Raw genomic sequence first — 25,065 nt, forward strand, 5'->3', positions numbered from 1 at the left:
TATTTTCTTTTACTGCATATTATTTATTTTCATAATTTTTTAACGCCTTAGATAGCTAATAGGAAATTCTCTTATTTACTGCTTTTTTGGGACAGTCCCAGCTGTCTTTATTGGGAACATAAACCATATATATGTGCTATAATGGAAACATCTTAAAGGATAAGTAAATTCTGACAAAGAATACAGTGTTGGAATATAAAGACTTGGGTGACAGGCCTGCCCTTACATTTTACAGACCTTGGATTAAGACAGTTGATGTGACCTACTGTTTGTAACCCATGGCAGAAGTACAAGAGGGGCTTCATATAGATTTCAAATGAACGGAAAGAAATACAGCTAAGTCTGAGCAGGGGCACCATCATTAGGAAAGGAAGGACAAGCTCCTGAAGGGATCAGAGTTCTGGAAAATGTTTATACATTTTTGTCTGAATAGCACCAGACCCCTAAGCGGCTTGAGAAACACAACTATTCCTTTTTTTTTTTGGTGGCTTTCATTGGTCATAGATGTCTCCAACTTCTAAAGACACAAATCCGGCACGGAAGATGGTTAACAAGTCAGCCCCTACCTTTATTTCTTTTTTCTTTGTAAGAGGATAAAATGTTCGGATCATTTGAATAAACTGAGATTACATCTTCATTTGTTAGTAATGGGATTACCGCACTCAGAAAAGAAAAGAACACCAGTGAAATGTACGTGATTAAAATTGGTGTCAATTGCCCATAAGGGTCAGGAAAATCCTTCTGGCTACTTAAGAACTAGGCTTCTTAAGTCTGAAGTTGTCTCCAAGGCAAAAATGCTTAAATAGCCCGAAATCAGCTGACCGCTCCCTACTGAGTGTTTCTTCTGTATAGTTGGCTCTGTGTTCAGTGAACTGGAAAATATCATTAAACAGATCTAAGAGGATAGGATTTTTTTTTTTTAATTAATTGATCACGGCACTGGCATCTAGTATGTCATAAATCAGTTTTGGGATGTTATTGAAACTATTGTTGCAACCATTTTTAACTCCCACGGCAACCAGTGAATTTATTTCATATACTAAAAATAAAATCTCAAATGTCATAATCAAAAAATGAAAGGCTTCCTGTCATTCTAGATAAACGTGATGGGAAACAATTTGTTTAGAAATGCGCTAGGGCCCTTACTGGCGGCCATTTTGTTGCACTTCAAAAATGCGTTTTGGATTAAATATTGCAAATTCCTGCCTGTAGCAACTCCCTGATTCTCAGGACGGGACACCACTTCTTGTATGTATGTGCGTGTAGAGCTTTATTTATATGGTGCTACTAGGATACTCAACACTGTACACTTGTATGATGTAGAAAAGGACACACAGAAGGACAAACTAAATAAATATGTTTATATATACAGGTATCGGATCCGTTATCCAGAAACCTGTTATCCAGAAAGCTCCAAATTAAGGAAAGGCCATCTCCCATAGACTCCATTTTATCCAATAATCCAAATGTTTAAAAATAATTTACTTTTACTCTGTAATAAAACAGTAGCTTGTACTTGATCCCAACTAAGATATAATGAATCCTTATTGGAAGCAACACCAGCCTGTTGGGTTTGTTTAATGTTTAAATTATTTTCTAGTAGACTTAAGGTATGAAGATCCTAATTATGGAAAGATTCATTATACAGAATGTGGCGAGCATTCTGGTTTCATACCTGTACAGACATTTAAGTGACATTTAGTAAGAGACACAGTAGGAAGTAAATCCTTGCCCCATAGATCTACACACGTATATTACTGAGCATCCACATCTCATTCAACATCTGCTATAGGCATTGGGTTTCTCATTGGATTAAACCGAAACTCTGCTTGCGCTCCTCTTCAGAAAAGGCGACACAGCGACGATCCATCATGCGACGCACGTATAAGGAAGGCAGGGAGGAGAAATCAGGCGCAGCACAATGGATTGCTGGATCACTTTTTCTGAAGAGGAGCGCAAGCGGAGTTTCGGTAATTTATTTCTTAATAAAGACTTAGCGCTTTAAAAGTTTCATTTGTCTTTGTGGGGTTTTTTTCGTTCAATACTAACAAAGTTTTGTTTAAAAAAAATTTATGTTACTGGTCCTTTAAGACTTATGACACTTGGAATATTGACTGGGTGAATTTTTAGGATGTGTATAGTGATGGGCGAATTTGTCCTGTTTCGCTTCGCTGAAAAATGTGTGAATTTCCCTTGAAATTGGCGAAACGACGAAAGATTATCGAAACTCGAATTTTGACGTCTGCGTCAATTCTGACGTTCATGACAATTTTACTGCTGGCGTTAAAATCAATCGGCATCTGAATAATGTTGACGTGCGATGGTTTTGACACGATCACCTTTTATGGTGAGTGTCAAAATTTTTTTTTCCCAAATTTATTTGCTGCCATCAAAACGCGGAAATTAGCCGTGAATTCGCCCCTGGCGAATCTATTCGCCCATCACTAATTGTGTATACTTAAAGGGGTTGTTCAGCTTCAAGTTAACTTTTATTATGATGTAGGGATTCATAATATTCTGATACAATTTGCAGTGGTTTTAATTTTTTATTATTTGGAGTTATTTAGCTGTTTATTCAGCAGCTGTACAGTTTGCAATTTTCATAGATCTATTTGCTAGGGTCCAAATGATCCTAGCAATCATGCATTGATTTGAACAAGAGACTGGAATATGAACAGTAGAGACCTGAATAGAAAGATAATTAATAAAAAGTAGCAATAACAATTGTGTAGCCTTACAGAGCATTTGTTTTTTTAGATGAAAAGCAAACAAAACGATAAAGACCAATTGAAAACTTGCTTACAATTAGCCATTCTATAACATGCTAAAAGTTAACATAAAGTTGAAGCATCCCTTTGTGATACCCATTGACTGCAGTGGGTGGGTACTGGTAGATATGCCACTTGTGCCATAAGCTTAAAGGGCAAGTCAACCCCAAAATTTTCATAATAAGAGAAAACGTAAATCTAATTTAACTTCAGGCAATTTAAAGATATTTGTAAAAACAGTTTCTATTGAAAGCAGCATTTGCTTAACTCTGGTTTGTTACTTGCTTTTCCCTCAAGGAGTGCTATACAAATAAACATATACAGCAAAGACAGGTCTGTTAATCAGCTGCCTTGTCTTACATTGTATCAACAATCACCAGGGCATAGAATAGAAATGGACAGACACTGCTTTCAATAGCAATACATACAATATACAAATAACTTAATAACCATAGACAATTTGCAATTCATTTATATAGCAAAGTTGCTCAGAATTATGTTTTCTTTTATTAAGCAAAACATTTTTTTTGAGTTGACGTCTCTTTTAAGGGAAAACACCTATGACACTGTCTTTCACAATTAGAGCAATGGAACAGAAGCAAGAGGCCAGCAAGTCATTACAAATTACTTACCTTGATTGCTCAGCAGTAAATTCAGAGGAAAATGCTGTATTGTGCTAAAAAAAGGTGGTTTGTGTGCAGATTTTGTTGGAGAGCTAGCTTCATGGCTCGAAAAATTGGTTTATATGCTATAAGACTATTTTTATTGCTTGATCTGGGAAATTCATAACCCATCTTATGGGTCAGGGCACAAGCTCAGATTCGGGGAGATTAGTGGCCCGGCGACAAATCTCCTCTTCTTCGTGGCAACTAATTTCCCCGAACTGCCACCCGCTGGCTAGAATGTAAATTGCCCGCGGGATGGCACTCGGAGTGCTTTGTTTTCTGGAGTCGTCCCAAGGTGCCTCACGTGGAAACTTCGGGCGACTTCAGAAAACGATGTGCTCCCAGTGCCATCCCACCGGCAATTTACATTTTAGCCAGCTGGAGGCAGTTCGGGGAAATTAGTCGCTCTGAAAAAGAGGCGGACGACTAATCTCCCCGAATCTGAGCGTGTGCCCTGACCCTTTAAAGGGAAGAAAGACAAAGCAATGGCAATTGCTGCTGAATAAATATGTGTCCAGAAACAATATTCTGAGGACACAATGATCCCCACCATTGTGTTAGGACTGTAACCTTGTATTACTGGGATCCAGAGTGATTCTAACCAGCACACTATCTACATGAAGTTTATATGTTCTTGCCATGTTTGTCTCTATGGGTTGCACACAATCCAACAAAATAAATAGGGGCAGTGACAGATGCAAAAGACTGAACAATCTTTGTTAAGTAGTATGTAATGTGTTGGTGCAGTTCTATATAAATAAAGCAAAAGATCAGGAACCGTACATAAAATCTGTCATAGACAACTGCTCCCCTGGCTGTGCTGAGTGTTACATTGGCTGTCTGATAGTTTCAGCTCACCGCCTGTTGGTGCTGAAGATTTGTTGATAAGTGGACAACGAGAAAGTTCCTTCTGTGGCTCCAAGTTTTATTCGGGTTATAAATAACTATTCACTATAAGCGTGTGTCCACAATTTTTATCAGAGCACAAGAACACAATTTAATTCCTTTTGAAGGATTTAAGATAGATGGCACTTGAAGAAAAAAGTTAATTGCTATTTTTGCGCCATTGTCTATCTCTTGAGTACGGAATTTTTCGGAAGGGCTTTGAGCACCTACTTGTTGCCAGCGAGATTGCACATCAGTTCCTTGTGCGACTTTTGTTATGCTCTCCAGGGATGCTTGGCTGGTGTCCCAGAGAAATCTAATCTATTTTATGGTTTACATCACTCTAATGAATACAGGGGTGGACGGAGGATTGTTCTGCAATAAAACCTTCTGATCTCTTTATCCCAATAGAGGGACGATCAAGGAAATCATTCCTGAGTTTGCTGAAAGGAGCCTTGAAAATTGTACTTTTCTAAAAGGCAGCCTGGAATTCCATCCCTAATGTGATTATGTTGATTGTACGGAGGAGATTAAATGGCCTAAATCAGCATATCTGTTTAAAGATGATATGAGGAGTATAAGGAGAAGGTTTAAAGGGAAGCACAAAATTAGTCAGGGATTATTACCTAGATTATCTTGATATGGCAAAAACAAAGTTGTACTCAATTAGATTTATACTTTAGAGCAAGGATCCACAACCTTTAGAACCCGTGAGCAACATTTAGAAGAAAAAGGAGTTGGGGAGCAACACAAGCATGAAAATGTTCCTGGGTGCCAAATAAGGGCTGTGATTGGTCATTTGGTAGCCCCTTTGTGGATTGTCAGCCTACATTGAGGCTCTGTTTGGCAGTGCACCTGGTTTTTATTCAACCAAAACTTGCCTCCAAGCCTGGAATTCAAAAATAAGCCCCTGCTTTAAGGCCACTGGGAGCAACATCCAAGGGGTTGGGGAGCAACATGTTGCTCACAAGCTACTGGTTGGGGATCACTGCTTTAGAGATACAATGGCTCATGTACTATTACTCAGAAGTGCAAGAGCACAAGAGCCCCTTAAAGGGGAAGGAAACCTAGTCGGCGCAAACCCCCCACCCCCCTCCCTTGTGTTGCCCACCCTCCCTCTTTCCCCCTGGCCTACCCGTCCCGCTGGGCAAATGCCCCTAACTTGTTACTTACCCTTCTGTGCAGGTCCAGTCCAGGGAGTTCACAGGCGACATCTTATTCCACGCGATCATCTTCCTGCTGTGAACTGCGCATGCGCAGTAGGATCATTTCGCCAGTACGATCTACTTGCGCATGCGCGTGACTTTTGGCGCATGCGCAGTAGATCCGTACCGGCGATATGATCCTACTGCGCATGCGCCAAAACGTCGTTCACAGCAGGAAGAAGATCGCGTGGAAGAAGATGTCGTCTGTAGGCCAGGGGGAGGAGGGAAGGTTGGGCAACAAACGGGAGGGGGGGTTTGCGCCGACTAGGTTTCCTTCCCCTTTAAGGTGGCCATATACAGGCAGATAAAAGCTGCCGACAGACTGAGTTGGCAGCTTATTGGCCCATGTGTGGGGCCCTCCAACAGGCTTCCCCGATCGATATCTGGCCGAGAGTCAGGCCGGGGTAAAAATCCAATAAGATCATGGACCACATCTGTTCGTTGATGCGGTCTTGCGATCAGACCGCCCGTATGATCCAATCATTGGGCCCCTAGGGCCCAGGATCGGATCAGCCCGATATCACCCACCTCAAGGTGGGCATATCGGGGAGAGATCCGCTTGTTTGGCGAAATCGACAAACGAGCGGATCTCTATGTGTATGGCCACCTTAAGTGATTATCAGAGCACTTTTGCCTGGGGGAAGGAGTTGGATAAAAAAAATACATGGTGCCAGATACATAGTACAGATTCAGAGAGGGCACCAGCTCTGCCTTACCACCTGCCATAGAGATAGGTAATAAAGGAAGGGCCCCATAGCAGTCTATATACCCTGCCACCCCCTAATTTGTGCATATGGATGACGTGCAAGTTAGGTGAAGGGTAGGGGCAAGAGAGGGAACACCTATGTGCCTTCCCCTCATGAATACAACAGGCATTCAAAAATTTGTACAAAAGAAACATTGTACACAGTAATACCAAATAAGAGTCTTTTAGACATTTTAGCTTCAATGTTCCTTTTGCCCTCCAAAATATGTCACAGATACATCACATATCATGAGCGAGCAGCTATAAGGTCCTATGAGTTTCCAGAACTACATTCTCCAGAGACTGAATTGGATCTTCTATCGGGATGTAGCGAACGGCGGAAAAAATGTTCGCGAACATATTCGCGAACTTGCGTCAAAAATGCGAACGGTTCGCGAACGTCGCGAACCCCATAGACTTCAATGGGAAGGCGAATTTTAAAAGCTAGAAAAGACATTTCTGGCCAGAAAAATGATTTTAAAGTTGTTTAAAGGGTGCAACGACCTGGACAGTGGCATGCCAGAGGGGGATCAAGGGCAAAAATTTATCTGAAAAATACATTGTTGACACAGCGCTGCGTTTTGTGCTGTAAAGGGCAGAAATCACACTACGTCACTCAGGTGATGTTTCTGGACACGGAATGTGAAAAAGCTCACACAGCTAGGTGGCACTTGGTTAAAGACTGGGCAAACAATGCCTGCAAGGGCAACGTATACAGTAGTGGGTACGGAATATATTATTGCTGCTGTAAAAACATCACTCAGGTGATGTTTACGGACACGGAATTATTATTGTTATTTAGACAGAATGTGAAAAGCTCACACAGCTAGGTGGCACTTACATACCTCCCAACTGTCCCTCTTTTGACCACTCAACCCCCTGTCCCTCTTTTGTACTGGAAAGTCCTCTTTTCTCTGACTGAACAGCCAGAAAAAAAAACAGTTTCTAACTTAATTAGCTTTTGGCAGAGAGCTCAGAACAGCTAACAGGTGCAAATAAGATACTTTGTAACAATTTTGACTCGGTTGGTGCTGGTAGTGGTGAACTACTAGAGGAGCAGCACACCAGTCCCACTCCCCAACACAGCTAGACTAATAGCACTGGGCTCTTACAGTAGCAAAGTAAAAAAAACAAAAAAGAAAATAAAAGCAGTCCTTACAAGGACTATTGGGTTACAGCAGCAGGACAGCTGCCCACAGCAGCTACACACAGAGCACTGCAGTAGAAGGTAGATTACTAGCCGCAAAGCTACCTAACCTAAAATGTCCCTCAAATCCCTGCAGAGTTCTGTCCCTACAATACAGAGCAGTATCAAGTAGATTACTAGCCAGCAAAGTTACTATCAACTGTCCCTCAAATCACTAAACAGCTCTCTCCCTACACTAGCTCTTCCAAGCACACACAGGCAGAATGAAAAAGCGCTGCAGGGCTTCAGTTTATATATGGAAGGGGAGTGGTCCAGGGGGTGTGGGGGTGGTCCAGGAGGGAGAGCTTCCTGATTGGCTGCCATGTATCTGCTGCTCTGGGGTGAGAGGGCAAAAATAAGCACCAGCTAAGGCGAACCCAAATTGGCGAATGTCGCGCGACGTTCGCGAACATTCGGCGGACGCGAACGGTCGATGTTCGCGCAAATTAGTTTGCGGGCGAACAGTCCGCGACATCCCTAATCTTCTATGGATGCTAGTCTACAGCTGGCCATACATGGGCAGATTTAAGTTACCATTTCAGGCCCTTCAGACAACTTTAGCAGCTGAATTTCCCATGTATGGGGCCCTGCAATAAGCCCACCAGATGGAAATCTGGTCATATATCAGTGAGATGTCAATCAGACCAGTTTTGTTCTCCCATTGGATCAAGGACCACATCACCTCATTTATGTGGTCCACACTCCAATGGCGCTTATTTCCATTTTGGGATTGGATTATATGGATGGGATATTAAGGAAAGATATGCTCATTTGGTGACCTTGTCAAACAAGCAGATCTTATAGTGTATGGCCAGCAGGCCCGGACTGGCAATCTGTGGGTTCTGCTATAAACTGCCATAGAAAGTTAGTATTTAGTGATCTGGTGGGGGCTGTTTGGGCCTCTATTTTAATTCTCAGTCTGGACCTGATGGTCGGCTTGGCTATGAGCAAACCACAATGTTTTGATCTACGGTTTATATACTGTATGTGTGACACAAGCAAGGATTTTATATGTTCTCCCTATGTTTGTGTGGGTTTCTTCTAAAAACATACAGGTAAGTTAATTGGCTGCTCATAAAATTGACTCTTGTCTGTGTGTTAATTTGAGAGGGACCATAGATTGTAAGCTCCACTGGGGTAGGGAAAAAGCTCCCCAACATTGTTTTACCTTGAGCCATTTTCAAATAGAGAGAGTTTTGGGGAGCCACACATTAATAACATTTCTAGTGGTTGCAAAATAAGGGCTGTGATTGGCTGTTGGGATTGCTATATTAAGCAGCCTCTGTTTAACAGTAAACTTGTGTCAGCTAAATAGAAGGATTCTGTCAGGACATTATTACTGATGCCTTTGGAGATAACCTTTCCAATCCCACCTTTGCCTGCCTCAAGCATCTCAGACTGACGTATAACAAAGCACTAAATTAATCCTAAACAGAGCGAGTGGGTGCTGGCTTTAGTTAAAACCCTAGGGATGGGCCTTGTTTTGGCGAAAAAATGACTCCCATAGACTTGTATGGCGTTTTGCGTCCAAAAAAAAGACGCGCGTCAAATTTTTTTTGATGCTCATAGACTTTAATGGGCGTCTGCGACATTTCGCCGGTGGCGAATTTTTGGCAAAATTAAACGGGTCAAATTCGCCCATCCCTAATTACAATACATTTACAATATCATAAAGGAAATACAGTAAATAAATTATTATTGCCATTTAGTTGAGTTATAGGGATTTGTGTGACATCCCATTAAGGCAAAAAGCCTCTAGTATCTGTTGGGAATAATACTAATTTCATATTATGTGATGCGCTCTATGAATTAAGTGGAGAAAGTAATGATGTTCCCTCACTTAAGAACAAGTGAAAGGCGCGCAACACAAAAGTAGAAATAACACATATTTCAGGGAGAATAACTGGCTTAAAATGTCCTAATAGCTTCTAATTTTGTATTATCTGCATCTCTAATTGAATTGAATTCCCTTTTCCTTCCAGGGATGAGCTACCTGCTCAATAACTTGTTGTTTTTATCTTGCTTAACCTTCCATTTTCTCAAGCTGGCTGGCACAAGTTTACTTATAACCACCTGTAGCCCTTCCATTATGTTGGTCACCCCTTATAAGATGCTTGTGGGATATGAGGCCTCATGACTAGGGATGTAGCGAACGTCGGAAAAAAAGTTCGCGAACATATTCGCGAACTTGCGCAAAAATGCGAGCGGTTCGCGAACGGTTCGCGAACCCCATAGACTTCAATGGGAAGGCGAACTTTAACATCTAGAAAAGACATTTCTGGCCAGAAAAATGATTTTTAAAGTTGTTTAAGGGTGCAACGACCTGGACAGTGGCATGCCAGAGGGGGATCAAGGGCAAAAATGTATCTGAAAAATCTGCCTGTGTGTGCTTGGAAGAGATAGTGTAGGGGGAGAGCTGTTAGTGATTTCAGGGACAGATGATAGTAAGTTTGCTGGCTAGTAATCTGCTTGATACTGCTCTGTATTGGAGGGACAGAAGTCTGCAGGGATTGAGGGACATTTTATCTTAGGTAGCTTTGCTGGCTAGTAATCTACTGTTCTCTTTAAACAACTGCCTACTACACTACTGCACTACTACAGCGGTGGATACGGATTACGTAAAATATATGAATGCTGCTTGAAAAAAGTGACTCCGGTGTTTTTCTGGAGACGGTAATATTATGGATATTTAGACAGAATGGGAACAAGGTCACACAGCTCGATGGCGGGTTGAAGAAAACAGTGTGCAAATAATGCCTACAAGGCCAACGTATACACTACTACAGCGGTGGATACGGATTACGTAAAATATATGAATGCTGCTTGAAAAAAGTCACTCCGGTGTTTTTTTCTGGAGACGGTAATATTATGGATATTTAGACAGAATGTGAACAAGGTCACACAGCTCGATGGCGGGTTGAAGAAAACAGTGTGCAAATAATGCCTACAGGGCAGAATAATGCCTAAAGGTCAACTTATACACTTACTACAGCGGTAGTAAAATTAAAAAAAGTAAAATAAAAAAAAATGAATATTAAAAAAAAAAATTAAAGTTGGTGCTGCTGAACTACTAGGAGCAGCAGATTAGCACACCAGTTCCCACTCCCCAATCACTGCTAGACTAATAGCACTGGGCTCTTATAAGTAGTAGTAGTAGTTAGTAGTAGTAAAACAACAAAAAATAAATAAAAGCAGTCCTTACAAGGACTACTGTTATTGCAGCAGTCAGCAGATGAGATCAGAAGCAGGACAGCTGCCCACTGCAGCTACATACAGAGCACTGGCAGTAGAAGGTAGATTACTAGCCAGCAAAGCTACCTAAGGCTAAAATGTCCCTCAAACCCCTGCAGACTTCTGTCCCTCCAATAACAGAGCAGTATCAAAACGATTACTTAGCCAGCAAACTTTCACTGTCCCTGAAATCACTAACAGGCAGCAGCTCTCTCCCTACACTATCTCTTCAGCACACACAGGCAGAGTGAAAAACGCTGCAGGGCTTCGGTTTTATAGGGAAGGGGAGTGGTCCAGGGAGAGCTTCCTGATTGGCTGCCATGTACCTGCTGGTCTGGGGTGAGAGGGCAAAAAAAAGCGCCAACAATGGCGAACCCAAAATGGCGAACGTCGCGCGACGTTCGCGAACTTCCGGCGAGCGCGAACACCCGATGTTCGCGCGAACAAGTTCGCCGGCGAACAGTTCGCGACATCTCTACTCATGACCCGTGGGTCTCAAATCTTCTGGGTTGTGTCCAGCTGGAAACACCCGCTCAAGCATTGAACAATGGAAGCATAGATGTTTTTCATTGTTTCACTACATTTCTTACTATAACAGTTATTTTTCTTTAATATTTGTATGTACCAGTTGCAATATTGTACCGTCTAGTTATAAACTAACTCTTCTTAACTCATTTTAATTCAGCAAGTAGTGCCTTAAAGGGCATGTAAAGGCAAAAAAATAAAATTCCATTTTTACTTTCTTTAATGAAAAAGAAATCTATCTCCAATATACTTTAATTAAAAAATGTTTCTTTTTATAAGAAACCTGACTGTATGCAGTGAAACTCTCCCTTCATTTACTGCTGTGGATAGGAATTGTCAGACGATCCCTAACTGCTGAGCAGGGAAACAATCATACTTATGAACAGCAGGGGGAGCCCCCGCCTTACTTCCCAGCCATGGCAGAACTCAAGCAGCTTTGTTATGACGATCCCTAAGCAGCCCAGACCACACTGAGCATGTGCACAGTCTTAGTCTTGCAAAGATGTATAACAAAGTTACAAGATGGTGACCCCCTGTAGCCAACTTTGAAAGCATAAATGATTTGTTTGATTAGGCTTGTGGTGCAGTAAGTTCATGTTTATATTTAGTATACAAAATACAGCATTTCTAGCCTTATTCAATTTTAGACTTTACATGCCCTTTAAGGGCCATTGCACATAGGGATTCTGAGCATATCGCTAGGCCTCCCAAATCCCATAGATCAATAGTCTTTTATGGGAATCACCTGGACCCACTTTCAAGTATTAATCACTGGACCCATGGTTGTAATGGCAGGGTCTAGGCAATCACTACAAAAGTTTACAGAGAAGCAATTTTGAGGATGTTGTTGTGAATTTGCTGATCTGGAAATTGCACATGCAGCAAAACCTCAGAATCGCCTTGTGTGCCATAGACAAGGAGGACCAAAGTGCTAATAGAACAACCTACTTTGATCCCGGTTGGTTACTTTGTCTTTGTTGCAGCCATCTGAGAGTTTCTAAATTCTGTTCTACTGCTGCTTCAGCACTAGCATGTGCTGCCATCTTTGCTGGGCAGGTACAGACCTGTTGTCCTGGTCTGGGTGCATGTGCATTAGGAAGTTTTCATAGGAGGAGGGGGGTGCATACATCCGCCAAGTGGGATTTAGACTTTCTAGGAATGGTGGCAGCCAAAACAAAGCAGCAATTGCAATCTAGAAGGGCTGCTCGGCATAAGTATGGTATTATCAACTTGGCTTTCCTTTTCCTTTAAGTAAGTGACATTAAAGGATGAAGGATTAATGAGGTGCCTGTATGACAACAGGCATTCTACTTACAAGAGAGGCAGAAACACCAAGGGCTCAATCGGAAAGCTGAAAGTGCTGACACCAGACTTCAAGCAGCAGCAACATTTGATAAATGGAGAACAGCATTCTCCTTTCAGAAAGAGACTGGAATAAATTTCAGTGGAAGAATATGGCAGCAGAAGTAAATTCAGCAATTAGACAGAGGGTTTGCAGAATGATAGAATTTAATTATGACATGCTACATGTGTAGAGTGTAAGCTCTACAGGGCAGGGGTCTCCTTCTACTTGTCTCTAACATTTGGCACTTAATCTTAAATAAAACTGTATTTATTAGTATTTGTTATTGCATTGGCCAGTTAGTTCTGTTATTGCATTGTTCTGCTGTATACATAAAAAAAATACAGACATTAATACAAAGTAAGAATTCTCCCAAAAATGTTGTTGAACACAGACCCAGCTAAAAGGCTTGTCCTTTTGCTCTACCACATGCTTATAAGCGGATTATGAAACCACAGAAGGTCTATGCAGTTTGATAATGAAGGCTATGGGCAGCTAGAGAATAAATAACAAAATATTACATATGGTGAAAACTGACAATAGACCTGGTAACATAAAGAAGTTACAGAAACCAAAGAGGAGAAATGTCTATGTATTTATGTACTTTTTTTTCAGCAGGATTCAGATTCAGTCGAATCCAAGTTTCTGGTCAAACCAAATCCGAATCACATGACTTTTCATCACACAAACAAGGAATTTAAAAAAATCACTTTCACCCTTCTTAGCCCTAATTTGCATATTTAAATTAGGGCTTGGATTTGTTTCGTTATTTGGCCTAATCTTTCCCCACAGATTTAGGATTTGGCAGAATCCCAAAATAGAGTATTCAGGGAATCCCTTGTATTTATCTGTTAATATTTCTATTACACAATTAGGAAGAAATTTCAAAGTTATTATGAACATTTAATGAGTTACACTTTAAGTAACAATGAAATATGTAGACCATCCTTGATGGTGTTATGCGTTCTTTTTAACACGGATAATGTAAAATTAACAAGTTCTGAGTTATGCCAACGTAGTTGTCTTTCTGCCAGTTCAGAGGATCCACATTTTAAATTAAAAGGATACTGTCATGGAAAAAAATTTGAATCAGTTAATAGTGCTGCTCCAGCAGAATTCTGTACTGAAATCCATTTCTCAAAAGAGCAAACAGATTTATTTATATTCAATTTTGAAATTTGACATGGGGCTAGACATATTATCAATTTCCCAGCTGCCCCAAGTCATGTGACTTGTGCTCTGATAAACTTCAATCACTCTAGTCTTTACTGCTGTACTGCAAGTTGGAGTGATATTACCCCTCCCCCCAGCAGCCAAACAAATGAACAATGGGAAAGTAACCAGATAACAGCTCCCTAACACAAGATAACAGCTGCCTGGTAGATCTAAGAACAACACTCAACAGTAAAAACCCATGTCCCACTGAGACACATTCAGTTACATTGAGAAGGAAAAACAGCAGCCTGCCAGAAAGCATTTCTCTCCTAAAGTGCAGGCACAAGTCACATGACCAGGGGCAGCTGGGAAATTGATAAAATGTCTAGCCCCATGTCAGATTTCAAAATTGAATATAAAAAAATTCTTTTTTTTTTGCTCTTTTGAGAAATGGATTTCAGTGCAGAATTCTGCTGGAGCAGCACTATTAACTGATTCGTTTTGAAAAAAATTTTTTCCCATGACAGTATCCCTTTAACCATTCCAATTAAATGGAGGGGGTTATTGTATTTTTGAAGTGGAGGAAGCTATGAAGGCTAAAGTCCATGATCATGTTTGACCAGTGACAAAGTGAAGGTAACAGGCACTTAGCTATATGAATATGGCCCACCATTCCACCTCTGGTAGTTCCATCTGCAATTTGCCAGGTGATTTAATTCAGTTACCATTTAACTTAGAAGTCTCTGCTTTGGAAAAGGCAATATCAAAGAGATTGGATATAAATGGCACCGAAGGACTAGCAACGTTTGATTTATTCTAGTGGGATAAGGGAAAGAACAGCACTGGACATCCTGAAACCATTACTGAGAAAGAAAAGCATATCTTTAACGAATCAATGATTTTTAAAAAGTCACATGAATCGACACATATTAGATAACCTTGGAAGCATTAATGGATATTTTCTGCCTACATGACTGAGATAATTGTTGTAGAACGCAGTACTTCCTCCCAAACTTAGTGAGCCAAACATTCTTTCCAACTGTACAATCAAAAAGATTGTGGCTGTAAAAAAAAAAAAAGTGAGAAGCACAGTCCCTTCTGCGTTTATTTAATATAGAGGGTGAATAGCGGAGTCGGTATTGGAGGGGTAGATCCAGGGTATTGGCTCTGTGCTGTATTGTGCACCAGAGAGTATCCGTTTCATCAGAACAAAGAAAAGGGATTGTTGCAAGTTGCTTGGTTTCTTGACTCCACACTGTAACATATCTATTTCTTTCTTTGCCAGATAAAAAGGAGATTATCTACATTAAAGTACCTATTATTTTACCTTTTTAGGCACTGGGAAGTTGTTTATTTTTTTTGGATGCAGTACTAGTATAAGCTGAACTGTGTCCTTTCTCTTGGCAAAAAAGATACTCTCTACCAGTGTCAAGGAGTCCATGAAGATGACAAGATAGAGATTCTGTACTTTCTTCAAGACACACTATTTTGATTTATTCTGTACAATATAAGACCCAGACTCCAAAGGAACTGGAATTCTTGGAAAAATATGCAAAATGTTGAATAATTAACCTGGTAAAGTGCTGCAATAATTAGCTTTTAGCCCGTAAATTAACTTAGATATGTGCATTAAAGCAAGACTCTCATCTTTTATACCTACTTGAGCAAGCTTGCACAATCTTGGGAAGAGAACGCAGGAGAATAAAGAGACATACACTGGACTATAAGATTGGGGACAAGGGCTGCGGAGCTTTAGGAGGGCAACATGATGCCCAAGTGGTAAATAAAATAACTCATATTGTCATTGATGGAAGGTGGTGTTGGTGCAGCTTAGTGCATCATTTTAGTTAGTAGGTTATGGTTGGGGTTCACAGGCTCATCTAAAATCTAGGAGTCAGGGGGGCACTATGCCTTAAGTGGCCTAGGGGAGAATAAAGAGTAAATACCGACCTTGGACATACAGACACTGATCTTGTCATTAAACATTTAAGCTTGGCATACATGCACAGATAAAATTACAAATTTTACTGCATGGAGGACCTATGTACAGGTATGGGATCTGGTAACGGATCTTTCCTTAATTTGGATCTTCACAGGGTCGGACTTGGAAAATACCCAATGGGCCCCGGCCCTCATGGGCCCCGACCTTCTCCCCCAGAAAGTACTCCTGCTAACTCAGCGGCGCGTCACTTGCAGATGCGCATGCACGTTGCAACTTTTGCACGAGCGGCAGGTTAGTGGAGGCATGCAGCGCGGGTAGAGGTCTCGTGTTCAGGAGGGGGCCCCCGGGGACTGCTGGGAGGGGGGGCCCTGAGACGGCAGCCCCGGTGGGCACTGGGCCTCCCTGTCCGACCCTGGATCTTGATACCTTAAGTTTACTACAAAATCATTTAAACATTAAATAAACATAATAGGCTGGTTTAGCCTCCAATATGGAGGCAGAATAAGGAGGCAGTGCAGAAAGCAGAATTCTGCTGGAGCAGCACTATTAATTGATGCATTTTGAAAAAAAACATGTTTCCCCATGACAGTATCCCTTTAAACAACTACAAAGTAAACATTAAAAAATAGGGAAAAAGATACGTTTGGTGACCCTTTATATATTTTAATAATGATGGAAAAACTAGACATTCACAACATTATCTGAAACACACTATAAAGACAATTTCCAATAATTGAAGCAATTCTACATAGATTTGCATTCTTCAAAGGCTTTCAATTGTTTAAACTTTTAAATGCTCATGTTGACCCTTTTATGAAATTATTGATGGGAGACTTATTTCCATGTCATTTTCATCGCTCCTACCTCACAAGCATAAATCTTTCTGTCTTGCGCAGTGACTGATCGAGACAGCTCATGTTTGGGCAGATTTACAGTATTGCAATTATCTGTGATAAAAGGATGAGGATTTGCTATAAAAAGAAAAATAACTGGTAGTAGAAGGAAATCAGGTATTTTCCCAAAGCAAGTCATTTAAAACCAATTACTGCACATACACAGATCACATTGAATAAAAACTCTTACTCCCTATACAGGTATGGGACCTGCTATGCAGAATGCTTCCCTAGCATATAAACACATATACTGTCAGTGGTGTGGGGTAGAATATAATGGGTTCCCCACATCCAATCAGAACAAAACTCTTCCAGTTAATACTGCATTGGGCAACAACAACGTGCTACCCATCTTGTATGATTTTTATGAAATTATTTTGGAATCTGTAGAGTTTTAGGGAAGCAAAAATCATATACACATCCCTGTAGCTGCAATTAATAATACCTGGTTCTTCAAACACAACCAGTAAGCAGCCAATATTTTTTTTAAAAGTCATTACCAACAGGAACACATTTTCTTACACATTCTAATGGATCAGTTACCTAACAGAGGTCCAGGAATGATAACAATCAGATTATTTCCCTGCCCTTAAAAAACGGTAGTAAGCAGAAGGGTCAGGGCTGCGCAGACTGGCAGGCGGGAGAGAAAGGCTCATGTTGCCGTTTGTTTCATCTGAATTCATTCATTTCTGGAAAAAATGCAGAAAAAAATATCAAATTTTCTGATAAAACAATTAGAGCCATTTGTATCATTAAAGACCCCATTTGGTTGCCATTTCCTATAAAATATTAAGGGAACACAGAAAAAAAAAAGTTTCTTGCGAATAAAGGAGACTTTTGTTACCTGCAAAAATCCACAGGTAAGGCATTCCAGAATGTGGTAAAAAGCAAATTTTATGGGTATTACATGTCGTGTTCCTTTCACAGGTTGTGGAATGGAATGTTCCTGGTAACTTTAAGCCCCGTTCCTATGTGGCTGTGATGCAGGGTTGTCTAATCTGAAGTCCTCAAGCCTCTATTTACCTGCACCTACAAGGATCTCATAATAAGGCTGGAAGTTCTTGCTCTAGTCAATTCAAAGTAAGAAGGCAGTGGCCATCTCTTGGTTGCATGGCAGTCTGTATTGTATTGACGACTGTCAGGTCTTGTTATGAGGATAAAGAGCTTTTTTTATTACAGGTATGGAATCTAGGGTTGCCACCTTTTCCAGAAAAAAATACCGGCCTTCCTATATATTTATCTTTTTTCCCTATTAATAACATTGGGATCAGCCATCATCTTTATCGGCCAGGCCGGTAAAATACTGGCCAGGTGGCAACCCTAATGGCATCTGTTATCCGGAAACCTGATATCCAGAAAGCTCCGAATTACGGAATGGCTGTCTCCCATAGACTCCATTTTATCCTAATAATCCAAATTTTTAGAAATGATTTCCTTTTTCTATGTAGTAATAAAACATTAGCTTGTACTTGATCCCAACTAAGATATAATTAATCCTTATTGGAAGCAAAACAATCCTGTTGTGTTTATTTATTATTAATAATAATAATATTTTTAACAGAGGTAAGTCATGGTATCCAACTTACTGAAAGACCCCTTATACGAAAATCCCTAGGTCCGGAGCATTCTGGATAATAGGTCCCATACCTATATTATCCATTATTGATCCCTTGATCCCAACAAAGATATTATTAATCACTAGAGGCAAAACAATCCTGTTGGGTTTAAAATTTTAATTTATTTAAAAAAAATTTTCCAGGCATGGCGATCCACCTTACTGAAAGACTCCTTATCCAGAAATCCCTAAGTCCCAAGTATTCTGGATAAAAGGTCCCATACCTGTACTATCCATTATGTATATAAGCAGTTCTGATAGATAGATAGATAGATAGATAGATAGATAGATAGATAGATAGATAGATAGATAGATAGATAGATAGATAGATGATAGATAGATAGATAGATAGATAGATAGATAGATAGATAGATAGATAGATAGATAGATAGATAGATGATAGATAGATAGATAGATAGATAGATAGATAGATAGATAGATAGATAGATAGATAGACACCTACATATATAATGGATCGATGGACAGAAATCAGATAGATGATGGATGGAAAAGTCGCCTGCGCTAATGCACACACGGCTTATAGAAAACGCATTGCTGCGTGTGCTTTAGCACAGGCGACTTTTCATTATAGCCTATGGGAAAACACGCTGAGGCAGTTCGGGGAGATTGTCACTCAGAAGACGAGGTGATTAGTCGACAGGCGACAAAATCTCCCCGAATCTCCTCGTGTGGCCAAACCCTAAATGATACTGTCTGTCAATAGTCATTAAAATGCCATGCAATGAGGTAGGTATCATTAATACTCAGCAAGTCGTGTAATTTATGGGCGTTGTGTCTTGTCAGGCAGACATTTTGCAGTTAATATTGTTAAACCTGTAAAACCTTTGCCCCTTTGAAGTTATAATCATTTTAATTGACTAAAAACCCTTACCTATAATTTATTTCATTCCTCTGATGTTAAAGGAATGGTTTGCTACATTTAAGATAATTGGAAATAATCATCCAATTCTTCTGAAGGCTCAGGGATTTATTTGTTTATCTTTAATTAGGTTGCAAGGCTTGTCTTGGGTTTTCCAAGGTATTAGACCAATTTGCAACAGTTGACTCTTCCCATGAAACAGGCTACATCTTCAGGCAATCGTTATTTAGAACTCCAACCGGAGTCCAAACATACAGAAAAAATATCCTTTTGCCTCTCAAAAAATCCCAGAAATTACATATAATGTGAAATTGCATTTGGGCACCTGTTTACAAGAAGCAATTGTACAAAGAAGTTCTACATAACCAAGAGTGGGAAGAGGGCAATGGCTAGTTAAATATATAGGCTAGATAAATTGGGTTAACTTTCATTATAGGCGATTGGTCATGGCCTTTTGATACTTGTAGTGGTAATGAAAGCCTCCTTTTATTCCCTGAGGACTGCTTCTCATTGACATTAGTAGCAAGAGCCATGAGACACTTGCCATTGCATTTAAGCAGTAGAAAACAAATCACAAACTTGTGTTTTGCTCACCCATAAGACATAGCCCTCAGAAGAAAGAGAAATTTATAGATAATAGAATATTTCTAAGCAACATCAATATAAAAATCTGGCTACATTTTAAAAGCAGGTCAACCAACAATACACAAACCTCAACCAACTCACAAACCTCGAATTTGTGAGTTTACGAGCTCTAAAACTTGTATTTGTGAGTTTACAAGCTCAAAAACTTGTATTTGTGAGTTTACAAGCTCAAAAACTTGTATTTGTGAGTTTACAAGCTCTAAAACTTGTATTTGTGAGTTTACAAGCTCTAAAACTTGTATTTGTGCGTTTACAAGCTCAAAAGAACTTGAAAAACTCGAGAACCGCAAATTTAAAAAAAAAGGCTTGAATTTTGCATAGGACAACTCCTATTGACTTCTACATGAACTCACAAGCTTTTAGACGCCGAAGTTTTACAATCAAGTTTTTGAGTGTTTTGTGCTTAATAAATACCAAATATTCGAGTTTTTGAAAATATAATTTGAAGTTATATTTATTTATTTATTTTGTGCAAAAAATCTTGCCAAAAATTGAATTCAAACATTGATAATTTACCCCCTAAGTCTTCTATTCCATTATGGATTAATTATCTTAGTTGGGATCAAGTACAAGCTACTGTTTTATTATTACAGAGAAAAAAGGAAATCATTTTTTAAATATTTTTGATTAAAATGGAGTCTATGGGAGATGATCTTCTAGTCATTTGGTGCTTTCTGCATAATGGATTTCCAGATAATGGACTTGTATAAGAATATAGAAAGTTAGAACGATTAGTCTAACTAGAAGACAATATAAAAAGAGGAAAAAATCCACTTTTCTGGAAGCAGGAAGAAATGCTTTTTGATCAATGATCATTTGGAAAGTTCTTTAGTGGAGTTCTTGGTTGTTTTTCACCAGATCAATGGTATGATGTTAAGCAAAGGTTGGACACCATTTGTCTCCCTTTGAGCTCATGTAATTAAGTCCAGGTATATTGCCTTGTAAAATGCAAAAGTCATTTTGTGAGTATTTAGTAAAAAATCATTCTCATTCTCCAGAAAACTCCCAAACTGTTTTACTCTTGACACAGTCTGCGTTACAAGCTGTGAAATACTTTTTAAAAGGCCACCTAATTAGTCAGAGCACTTGGAATTCATGGTGGCAATCGGAATTGATTCTTCAAAGCACAATAAAATGTACACTTTGAGGTGACGTTACCATGAGTTTTTTCTATTGAAGTAGGGAGAGAAGCTGAATGGCAAGGCAAAGGGATTGCTTGTACAGGTATGTGGAAACCTGTTATCCAGAAAGCTCCGAATTACTGGAAGGCTGTCTCCCATAGAGTCCATTTTAGCCAAACAATCCAAATGATTTCCTTTTTCTCTGTAATAATAAAACAGTAGCTTGTACTTGATCCCAACTAAGATATAATCAATCCTTATTGGAGGCAAAACCAGCATATTGGGTTTATTTAATGTTACTAGACTTAAGGTATGAAGATCCAAATTCTGAAAAGATCCATGATCCGTAAAACCCCTGCTTGGGATATGCCTAGACTAGTCTTACACAACTTTAGGTGAGAGAGGAAGAATAGAAAAGCAAATGACCAGATTTAAAACTGAAAAGGACATACCTTGACCACCTTTCCATTGGGGTAGAAAAATTTGAGTCCCCCAGCCCCCCCTGTTAAAGGGATACTGTCATGGGAAAAAAAATTCAAAATGAATCAGTTAATAGTGCTGCTCCAGCAGAATTCTGCACTGAAATCCATTTCTCAAAAGAGCAAACAGATTTTTTTATATTCACTTTTGAAATCTGACATGGGGCTAGACATTTTGTCAATTTCCCAGCTGTCCCAAGTCATGTGACTTGTGCTCTGATAAACTTCAATCACTCTTTACTGCTGTACTGCAAGTTGGAGTAATATCACCCCTCCCTCCCTCCCTCCTCCCCCCAAACATGACCAGGGGCAGCTGAGAAATTCACAAAATGTCTAGCCCCATGTCAGATTTCAAAATTGTATATAAAAAAAATCTGTTTGCTCTTTTGAGAAATGGATTTCAGTGCAGAATTCTGCTGGTGTAGCACTATTAACTGATGTGTTTTGAAAAAAACATGTTTTCCGATGACAGGATCACTTTAACTATTCCTTGACCTCTATTTCCACTACACTGTGTCCGATGTATAGGAGATAATAAAAACCTTACAGTTCACCATTATGGTGAGGGTGGTGGGTGCTCAAACAGAGAGGTTCAATATGCCCATCTTCTACTTATCCAATAATGTGCCTGTCAGGGCCCAAAGGCACAATTTGGAGTGCGGACCAAGGAGGAAGCAAATAGGCAAACACAGTTCGCGGTACAATGGATTAGGCAGAAGAATCGTCAGTTCAGGCAGCAAGGTTTCGTGGTTGAGGTTTCAGGCAAAGGTCAGTCCAGGCAGCGAAGAATCAAGGTCGAGGTTTCAGGCAAAGGTCGAGAATCAAGAATCAATAATTAGATAACACCCAGGAACTCTAGATAGAAGAACCTATACTCGGGCACTGAGAGAACCTTCTGGCGACCTTAAATAGGTGGATGACCTTAAACGCGGTAGATGACGTCACAGGACGTGTGCCAGAATATGCGCCAGCGTCTGCACGTTTTGGACGCCAGCGTCTAAAGGATGCACCAGCGTTAATACGCTGCGCGAAAACGACTGACGGCCGCATGGCATGGCAAAGTAAGCAAAAATATCTCAGATAATCAAAAGGAAATGGCAATTAGATTGCATTCATTTGGAAATCCTCTTGTTAATAAACATCAGACAGACCCTTCAATATATTTGTTTTTCCTGCCTTTCCCTAACTTTATTCTTGTTTCCCCGGTTTCTAAGGTTCAGAATTCCTGAGGAAGGTCTACTGACAAGCGTAATACTTTCTCTGATTTAAAAAATAAATAAATGCAGGAAACGGCATTAAAACCGAGTGTCGAATCTTTCATTGCCTTTTCTATTCATTAGTTTTGCTAAATGCGTGTAATATTTGTAGTGATATGTACAATGAATGTATCATTACGCCAGCTGCATTTAAATATCACAGCTGTACACAGACTCCTAATATAAACTGACACAATTCTGTATTTATTTTTTAATGTAATGGGTTTTCTGTAATATTTGCTCAAAATACCAGTTGGGGCTTTAGAGATGACCAGCCAAACAGTTATAGGTGTCTGTAGCATGGATACTCCAGCTGATAACTAAAATATGTGCCAGCCTTGTAAGTACTGAGTTTTCACTTTTATATTCTAAGCCAATTCCCGAAAGGCAAATGGAATTCTACTCAATTAAACATCATACTCCAATTATCCTCCCCACACCATCACACATCTCTGATTAGTTCCTTGAAACCAATACAACTAGATAAGCTCCTCTTATCCTCCCACTCTGTACTATCTGACCCTGATGACCCACTACCCTCACAACTCCTTAGATCTCCCTCAGTCTTACTAGAACTAACTCCAATTCACTTATGTAACCTTTAATACAGATATGCTCCCATCTATGTTCAAACGCAACCTTATCACTATAAGATACCCTCTCTTGACTCTGTTATTCTTGCAAACCACTTCCTTATCTTCCTACATACCCTATGCCTGTAGATGCTTGAAATAATGTATACAATTGCCTCACCCTATTTTACTCTAAGGGTAAGGGCACACCTAGAGATTCGGGGAGATTTAGTCGCCCGACGACTAATTGCCTCTTCTTTGGGGGCGACTAATCTCCCCAAACTGCTTTCCCGTGTTTTCCACCTGCTTCAATGAAAAAACGCCCGCGGCATGGCACTATTGTCGCTTTGCTTTAGGAAGTAGTCCAAAGTTTGTGCAGGTGGAAGACACACATGGGAAAGCAGTTCGGGGAGATTAGTCGCCCCAAAGAAGAGATGATTAGTCGCCGGGTGACTAAATCTCCCCGAATCTCCAGGTGTGCCCTTACCCTAAAGGTGGCCATACACAGTGATATCTGATCGTTGGCGATGTCGCCGAATGAGCGGATCTCTCCCCAATATGCCCACATTGAGGTGGGCGATATTGGGCTGATCTGATCGTGGGCCCTAGGGCCCAACGATCGGATCATAATGCAGCAATACGGGCGGTCGGATTGTGGGACTGCAACTATGAACAGATGCGGCTGCGATCCAACGGATTTTTTACCCTGCCCGATCGACATCTGGCAGATATCAGTCAGGGAAGCCTGTTGGAGGTACGGTTGCCACCCTGCCGTTATTTTACCGGTAACACCTGCCAAGGCAGAGGCCGTTATTACAAATTTACCGGTACCCATTTTTTGTTCCCGCCCCCCACCAGCCTGTAAAAAATATAGGAAAAGGTGGCAACCCTAGTTGTAGGGCCACACACATGGCCAATAAGCTGCCGACTCGGTCTGTCGGCAGCTTTTAACGGCCCGTGTATGGGGGCCTTAAGAGTAATGGCACATGGGCACCTCATTATTAAGCAGCACAAAACCACAACCTTTTAGGGGCACATTAAATAAACCTCAAATTTTTCTGGTTGAGATTTTTAAAAGGAAAACTCAAATTTTTCTTGAAAAAAAAAAACTTGACTCTTTAGAGATTTATCATACCCCAAAGCAGCTAAAAATCTGAATCCAAGAATACACCATCTCAAACAATGCAACAATTGTCTTAAGTGGCTGAAGATCTCTCTCCCTGCAAACTTAGCTTTATTCTGGGACTGTTTCCCCTGTCATCTTCTTGTGACCTTATGCAAGTCTCCTCCTGGATCTGCATAAAACGATGAATGCTACATCCTGTTGGCAAATGATATCAAGTGGATCTAACCTTATATGAACTGATTACCAGGAATCACTAGCAGCATTAAGCATACAAAGAAATAAACTACTCCCTTTTAGATGCAAGAAAATTGTGCAACACTTTTAGGGACTAATATGGTTCTGCTGGGCACAGACATATGGATGCCCCGTGGGCACAAAAAGTTGTAAGAAGGTTATTAACGTTCCTTTATAGGTTGCACTGAAGAAAATGGCAAAAGGGGATGCAATGACCCTTATTTGCACTCCACTTTTGTGTTTGGGACTAAGCATTCCTTGTTCTAATATTTATGAGCGTTTCGTATCTTCAAAGTCTTCGCTGTGTTTTGCTTGTAGAGAGGGGATCATGTGCTGTCTCGTGTTGTGCCATTGTGCATTGCAGTAAGAGCTTCATCTCAATGACACCATTCATGTCTGCTTTTGTCTAGGCCCTGATAAGAGCAGCTAATTATGTCTATGGATAGGCTACATCTTCTATCTGAATCATTAGTAAGATAGTGGTCTGCAGACCTTCCAGACCAAGCGTTCAGATAACAATGTCTTCTTCACTTGATAACTTTAGTCATTTCTGTTCTTCTGAAGGGGACAAAGGCTATCTTGGTGAACTGCATCA

The 25,065-nt window shown here is 40.2% G+C and overlaps 1 long non-coding RNA gene across 1 annotated transcript in view; it reads right to left on the reverse strand.

Annotated features, from left to right (window-relative positions):
- Nucleotides 1-25,065, reverse strand: part of LOC108698028 — a 108,891-nt gene that overhangs the window by 23,555 nt on the left and 60,271 nt on the right. The window contains exon 2 of the long non-coding RNA XR_001932540.2: nucleotides 17,086-17,231. This is a non-coding gene — a long non-coding RNA (uncharacterized LOC108698028). The remainder of the gene's footprint in view (nucleotides 1-17,085; nucleotides 17,232-25,065) is intronic.

Source organism: Xenopus laevis, chromosome 1L (genome assembly GCF_017654675.1).
Source record: "Xenopus laevis strain J_2021 chromosome 1L, Xenopus_laevis_v10.1, whole genome shotgun sequence".
Taxonomy (NCBI): Eukaryota; Metazoa; Chordata; class Amphibia; order Anura; family Pipidae; genus Xenopus; species Xenopus laevis.